This window comes from Cupressus sempervirens, chromosome 5 (genome assembly GCF_028749045.1).
Source record: "Cupressus sempervirens isolate cs-2001-9-10 chromosome 5, ASM2874904v1, whole genome shotgun sequence".
Classification (NCBI taxonomy): domain Eukaryota; kingdom Viridiplantae; phylum Streptophyta; class Pinopsida; order Cupressales; family Cupressaceae; genus Cupressus; species Cupressus sempervirens.
The window spans coordinates 229,496,513-229,502,966 of NC_143122.1; the positions used below are offsets into that span (position 1 = coordinate 229,496,513).

At 36.7% G+C, this 6,454-nt stretch overlaps 1 pseudogene; it reads left to right on the forward strand.

Annotated features, from left to right (window-relative positions):
* Nucleotides 1–1,251: 1,251 nt before the first annotated feature.
* On the forward strand, nt 1,252–1,878 carry LOC149555281 (GTP-binding nuclear protein Ran-B1 pseudogene; annotated as a pseudogene).
* The last annotated feature ends 4,576 nt before the right edge of the window (nt 1,879–6,454 follow it).

A 6,454-nucleotide genomic window follows, 5' to 3' on the forward strand; every position in this document is an offset into this window, starting at 1 on the left:
TATGAGGAGTAACAACATATTGCCTTCAAATAAGAAATCCATCATGGACAAGCAACATCATTGCCATGAGGAAAAAGATCAATATGAGTCAAAACAACTTTCTCAAATAAAGTCTCCAACATAGGAGTGCTCCAAGATATGGTAGGCTCGTCACCTATACACTCAAAAATGAGAAAAGTGTAGGAAGTCATAACATGATTAAATCAAAACTAGGAGCATACACTAAGGAGATAAAGAGATTGTAATGGGAAATCCGCATAAAATATCATCCTCGCATTGAGGAACAAAAATGGTTACAGGCCAAAAATAGGTTGACAACAGGCAATAATAAAAGAAAATGATGCTTTTGTCAAGAGCTAAAAAAAGAAAAAAGAATCTTGCATGAAAAGACAAGAAAATGTTACTAGGAATAGTAGACTGACAAAGGGTGAGAGAGCAGCAATCAGTCTGATTCTGCTTTTAAAATTCTCACCATAGCAAGAAATCATCTAAAAAAAAACTTGAAAATGAAAGACCAGCAACTGCAGATTGAGGAAAAAAAAAAATAAAGTTGTAGTAGCAGAGCTCGTCTGCTACATGGTTGACCCAAAACAGTTAAATCAATGCCGCAAAAGTAAAGAATTGCATTGCAAGTAGTATTGGGACAAGGAATATGAATTCCCCGGGCAGCGAGAGAGGCCTGAAGACTATTCACATAGCCTGTGAGTCATCCGGTAGAACAGGCAGCTGAGCTTCAACGTACTCTTCAGAAACAGCTCCAGACAAGAGACTGGAGGAAGTTGACTGACTTAGAAGAGATAGAAAATTTCTTTCCTAAGGAGGTGATTGAGGTCATTAAAGAACATACACTTGATGACTCTGGATTATTAAACCTAAATCATGTTGGCCAAATTGATTTATCTTCTTCATGGGTGTTTGAGACACCAACTGATCTAATAAGCATTGGTGAGAGGCAGTCCAATCAGGGACAATATTTGTATCTGACCACTTACGAATAGCAGAGGCAAAGAACTAATAATGATGAGCAAGAGACTGTCTTTGGACATAGTGGTGTCTACTATAAGAGTGAAGTTGAGTGAAATTCAAAAGGTTTAGGACTAAATTATTTGAAGATTTGTAGCATTCGGCAATCTGGATTCTAAGATTGTCTACTAGAACGATCGATTTAGCCAAGTTTTGACCTCTCATTTGCAGAATTTAGTAGGTAGTAATGTTTGTTTCGATGCTTATGTGATGACAATCTATCCCCGCTCTGTGTTATACAACCAATATAAATATTGGGGCTTTTCAGTGGGATCTTTTATTTGCTTCCATCTATGTCGATCAAAGCATTTTTCCTTCAGATCGGCAGCCCTCTGGCTTTCCTCCTTTTGAGGTTCAATTGGATTTCTGAAGAGCTTTTGTCTCTAAAGTATGGCTCTTCCCAGCCAGCACACAGATTGCCCAAGCTTCAAGCTTGTGATCGTCGGTGACGAAGGCATTGGTAAAACCACATTTGTGAAGCATCATCTTATAGGGGAGTTCGAGAAAAAATATGAGCCAACCATTGGTGTAGAAGTCCATCCCCTCGACTTCTTCACGAACTGTGGAAAGATTCATTTTTACTGCTGGGATACTGCTGGCCAGGAGAAGTTTGGTGGGCTGCATGATGGCTATTACATTCATGGGCAGTGTGCGATTATTATGTTTGATGTTACTGCTAGATTGACTTATAAGAATGTGCCTACTTGGCATAGGGATCTTCGCAGAGTGTGTGAGAACATTCCAATTGTTGTTTGTGGAAACAAGGTTGATGTCAAGAACAGGCAGGTGAAGGCCAAGCAAGTTACATTGCGAACCCAAAATAGAGTGGCAAATAGCCGTGTCAAAGGCATCTGAAATGCCCAATTGTTGATCTTTACCCATAGAGAGATCTGCCAGGCACTCGATGACAACAGTGGCACATTTCCTCAAACTGGAGGAATCTGCCAAAAGAAGGTCGTCATTACCATAAACCTGGCCATTATCTACTATTGCATGGGCTAAATTGGTAGATGTTTTCTTGTGTCTGTGTCTCCGACTGTGCAATTTAACGGCAAGTCCGTCCTTGTTGAGAGCGAGAACGTCTAGGTAACGCAGGAGATCAAAGGAGAGCTTCCTGCAGGAGGCCATGGATTCTCACCAGATATAATATGCCTGTGGTTTTAGTATAACACGATGGAATGAAATCTTGGCGAGGGAGATGCCATTACTTCATGCTGATATTCAGAAAAAGTAAGAAAATTTTTCTTACTGTAGCAGCACATTGACACTTCCAAGTGTATTAAGAAAGATTCTGGATAGAAACTACTGTAAGAGACATTTTGGACTGCGGTAGTACTGGTATCCAAATTCATGAGTATGAGTGGGTTCCCAATGAGAAGGCTGAGAGAGCTGAAGAAGGTGAAGAAGAGTAATGGACAAATGCTTGTCATAAATGAGATCTATGAGAAAAACCCAGCAACTATCAAGGTATCTGGCTGCGTTACCAAAGTAGGACTGGGTATCATAACATGTATAAGGAATATCGGGACACCACTTTAAATGGTACTGAGGAACAAATGTATGATGAGATGGCTTCTCGCCACAGAGTACGACAACCTTGCATCCAGATTATGAAGACAACTACTTTACTTATTTATGGGGGGTTGCAACACCAGCTCTCCATCAGAGCTCAAATGGGGCGCAAACTCAGAATAATAACTCAAATGACAGAACTCTTCACCTCTTTCAGGGGAGGAGAAGCAAACTTTTGAGAAAAAAAATCTGAAATATTGGCAAGTTCAACGGCTAGAAAAAGCAAACTAATGTGCACTTCTATTCATAACAAGCAGACAACTACTTCTGATAAAGCACATGAATTGCAAGAAGGAAAGATGAATAAGCAAAGTATCACTTTAAATCAAATATATTTAAATCAACAACAACTATAAGCCCTAGTGCTCTAAAATACACAAATCTATAATGAAAATCACTACAATAACATGCAATCTCCCAAACCTGCACAAATTAGAGCAAACATGAGTTAATCTGGTTTGGCGGTAAACCAGCCAAACCAAAAAAAATTCAATTTCTTCCAACTTAAGAAGATTAAAAAGAATTAGTGAAATCTCTCTCAAGAGTCTCCTTCGAATCGTACCTTCATGCAAACACTCAAAACAAAGATTAAATAGCTCTGATACCATGTTAGAAATGGAAAAAGAAATCTGTAAATAAGCAATACCAGGAAAGAATCTAAGTGAGTAAATGCATGAAAAGATATTACCATAAAATAGGAGAGAGAAAGCTTCAAGATCCAACACCATGAGACAAGATATTTGAAAAGGGGAAAGCAAAGAAAACCCCTTGTGATGTTATGAATGAGGCATGAAAAGCCTAAGAAGAAAGAGAGAGAGAGCAAGAGAGCAATTGCTCATACAATAATTGAGAAGAGGAAGAAACCTCATTGTGTAATGAGAGAAGAGGGTCATCTCTTAAATAGAGATGAGAGAGAGGAGTTAGAATTCAACTCCCATGTCTATGAATGCCACCATTCATAAATGTGTAAGGCCAAGTGTGAGATTCCTCTTAAGGAGGAATAATCTAAAATTAGAAATTACAATAAATATTTGTCCTCACATATTCCACTAGATGACAAAATAAGATGTAGTGGAAAAAGGACAAAAAAGAAATATATTAGGATACCTTGGCTTATATCCTAATATATTATAACAATAAAGAAAGAAGGTCTAACCTTGGTTTATAAACACAACAAGGAAAGATTACAACTTCCAACAAATAGGACAAGCCTTTCATAGGGCATACCATTGGAAGTGGTCAAACATTGTAACCTTGAACAATTAAAAATTGCTGCAATAATATTTTGTGGGTGTCATCCCCACCCCAGTTTTATCTTCTCATTTTGGAGGGTTTTTGGGTTACCAAATTTGTGTGTTGTCTATTTTCATGCATGTCTTTACTTTCATGTTTGTTATTTTAATTAGACACATGCAAATGGTTTTAGTTAAAAGGATTTGAAAAGGTTAAACTTGGTTACATCTAATTCACCCCCCCTCTTAGAATCTTCCCACTTGTTATTTCCAATAGTATTGGGGTCCTTTTTGTATACCCTTATATGTCATGATACAAGGTGCATTAGATTTATAAGGGGATGCCTCATCGACCTATGAAGATAAATATTTTGTACCCACTATCATACGATTTTGATCGCCCAATCACCCTTCCTTTTTGCTAACTCATTGCTTCCAAGGATTTCCTTGCTTGGAACCCTTAAGTTATGTTTTGGAAAATGGTCCTTCTATGGTTAGGATCTCAAGACAAAAATGGCTTAGAACCTTGGGGAATTGTCTTTCCATATTTTCTTGGAGATGCCTTTCTTAGAAGGCAACAACTCTCTTCTGAAATTTACATCAACTCTGTCCCGCCATGGTACTCGAACCATTTTGTCTATCCTCCAAATCTATTACCCATTAACACCTACAAAGACTAGACATACATTAATATCATTATTCTTTTTCAAAATATTCTATTTGACCATACTTAATATTTAGGGTTTATGGGACCATATGCCCTCCCTTCCCTTTGGAAGATGATCATGCCATATGGGAGGGAACACAAAACCCAAAAATTGAATGAAGTAAAGTGACTACTTGTAAAAGATAAAAATGGTATCAAAAAGTCATACCTTGGAAGTATGAAAACTATCTATCAGTGATCATAGAAAGCAACATTCTTGAATCTTAAGAACCTACAATATTAGCACATATAATCACAAAATAAATAGTTTTCAACTTACAAAACATTGATTGTTTATTGTTAGCCAGAAGCCAATATTACATCACCCAAATAATAACTTTGATGAAATAGCCTATAACATAGAGTTATCCTTATGTGATTGATAAGACTAGTACTCAACATTCACTCATGTGACACATGAGACCAATAAATATTTAGTACTTTTGGATGTGACAACCATTTAAATTCAAAATACTAGTAGACTTGTTAATTATGCAAGTCACTGAAACTGAAGATGAAGATTGTATCTTGGTAGATGATCAAAGGTAAGAACCACCATTTATAGTCACCAAAGAATATGGATGGAACAACCAATGCAATGCCAAGAAGCCACAACTAAGCCATGAGGGTTGAGGCCACACCTGCACTCATAATAGTGATAACATATTCCATACTCTCTAACTTCCAGAAACCAATAAAAATGTACTTGAAACTCTTTGTCCAAGAAAAATAAACCAACCTGACCTATGAGATCATACCTCATGCAAAAAAAGGACAAAAAGAGGATGCTAGAGGGCATGTAGATGGTGAAACTATTTCTTCGATATCATAAACACCTCAAAAAACTAGAAGAAGTGAACTTGCACCACCAAATTGAATAACCCAAAAAAAGAGGAAAATTATAGAACCAAACACACCTTCACATGGAAGAATTTAATCTCAGATTGGTTTTGACATATGAGTGATTACACACTTAATTCATTTTATTAGTTCATGTCGAACAAGTAGTGTATGCTGAGCATAAGTTGTCAGATATATATTATGTGTCGAGTAACTAGTAAGTGTCGAATTACTCAAGTGTTGAGTAGACAATAGATGTCAAGTGATCAATTGATGCCATGTCATTTAGAGGCTGAGTTACAATATTGAAGATAAAGTGGATGCCAAGCATTAGACACTTCAAGTGCTGAGTAAACAATTTTGGACATAGTTATTTGTAATGGCACAAATTCTATGTAAACTATTTTTGAGTCGACTTAAGGGATTTTTGCGATTATAAGATGATATGGATGAATCTATATTGTAGATCCCTATGTAGTACATGAAATCAATCAACTTAAGGGATGTTTTAAGTGAAAAAATGGGTGAATCACAATCGTTGATTCTTACCTAACCCTAAGTCACTTAAGTCTTCTTAAGGAGGACAAACCCTAAAAGATGTAAGAGTGGAATGTGAGAAGAGAGAAGTTTGCAGGCACAAATAGAGCATTCATGCTGGCTGAGTTGTGAATTTGAGATATATTTTAGAATTAGTTAGAGAAGAATAGAGGAAAGAAGTTATAGGACAAAAGAGATACACATGATTAGAGAGGATCATGTACACATCAAGAAAGAGGTGATTTGTTAGCTAGCAAAAAAGTGCTAAGTGAGGGATCATTTGTTAGACATTCTAGTAGGTGAATCAGTTAAATCTCTCAATAGAGTAGTCCTAACTAGTTATTGTAAATCCTTTAATAGGGTTCTTACTTCATTGTAGTTAAAGTCCTTTAATTATACACACTTCTAATAGGGTGTTGGAATCCTTTAATAGTGTGAGATCTAACAATCTTGTAAGCCTTTAGCAAGGCAGACTTTTCATAGGGTAGATCATGATTTATGGTCAAACATTGTAGCCTTCATTGGATAAACTTTATTACTCTAG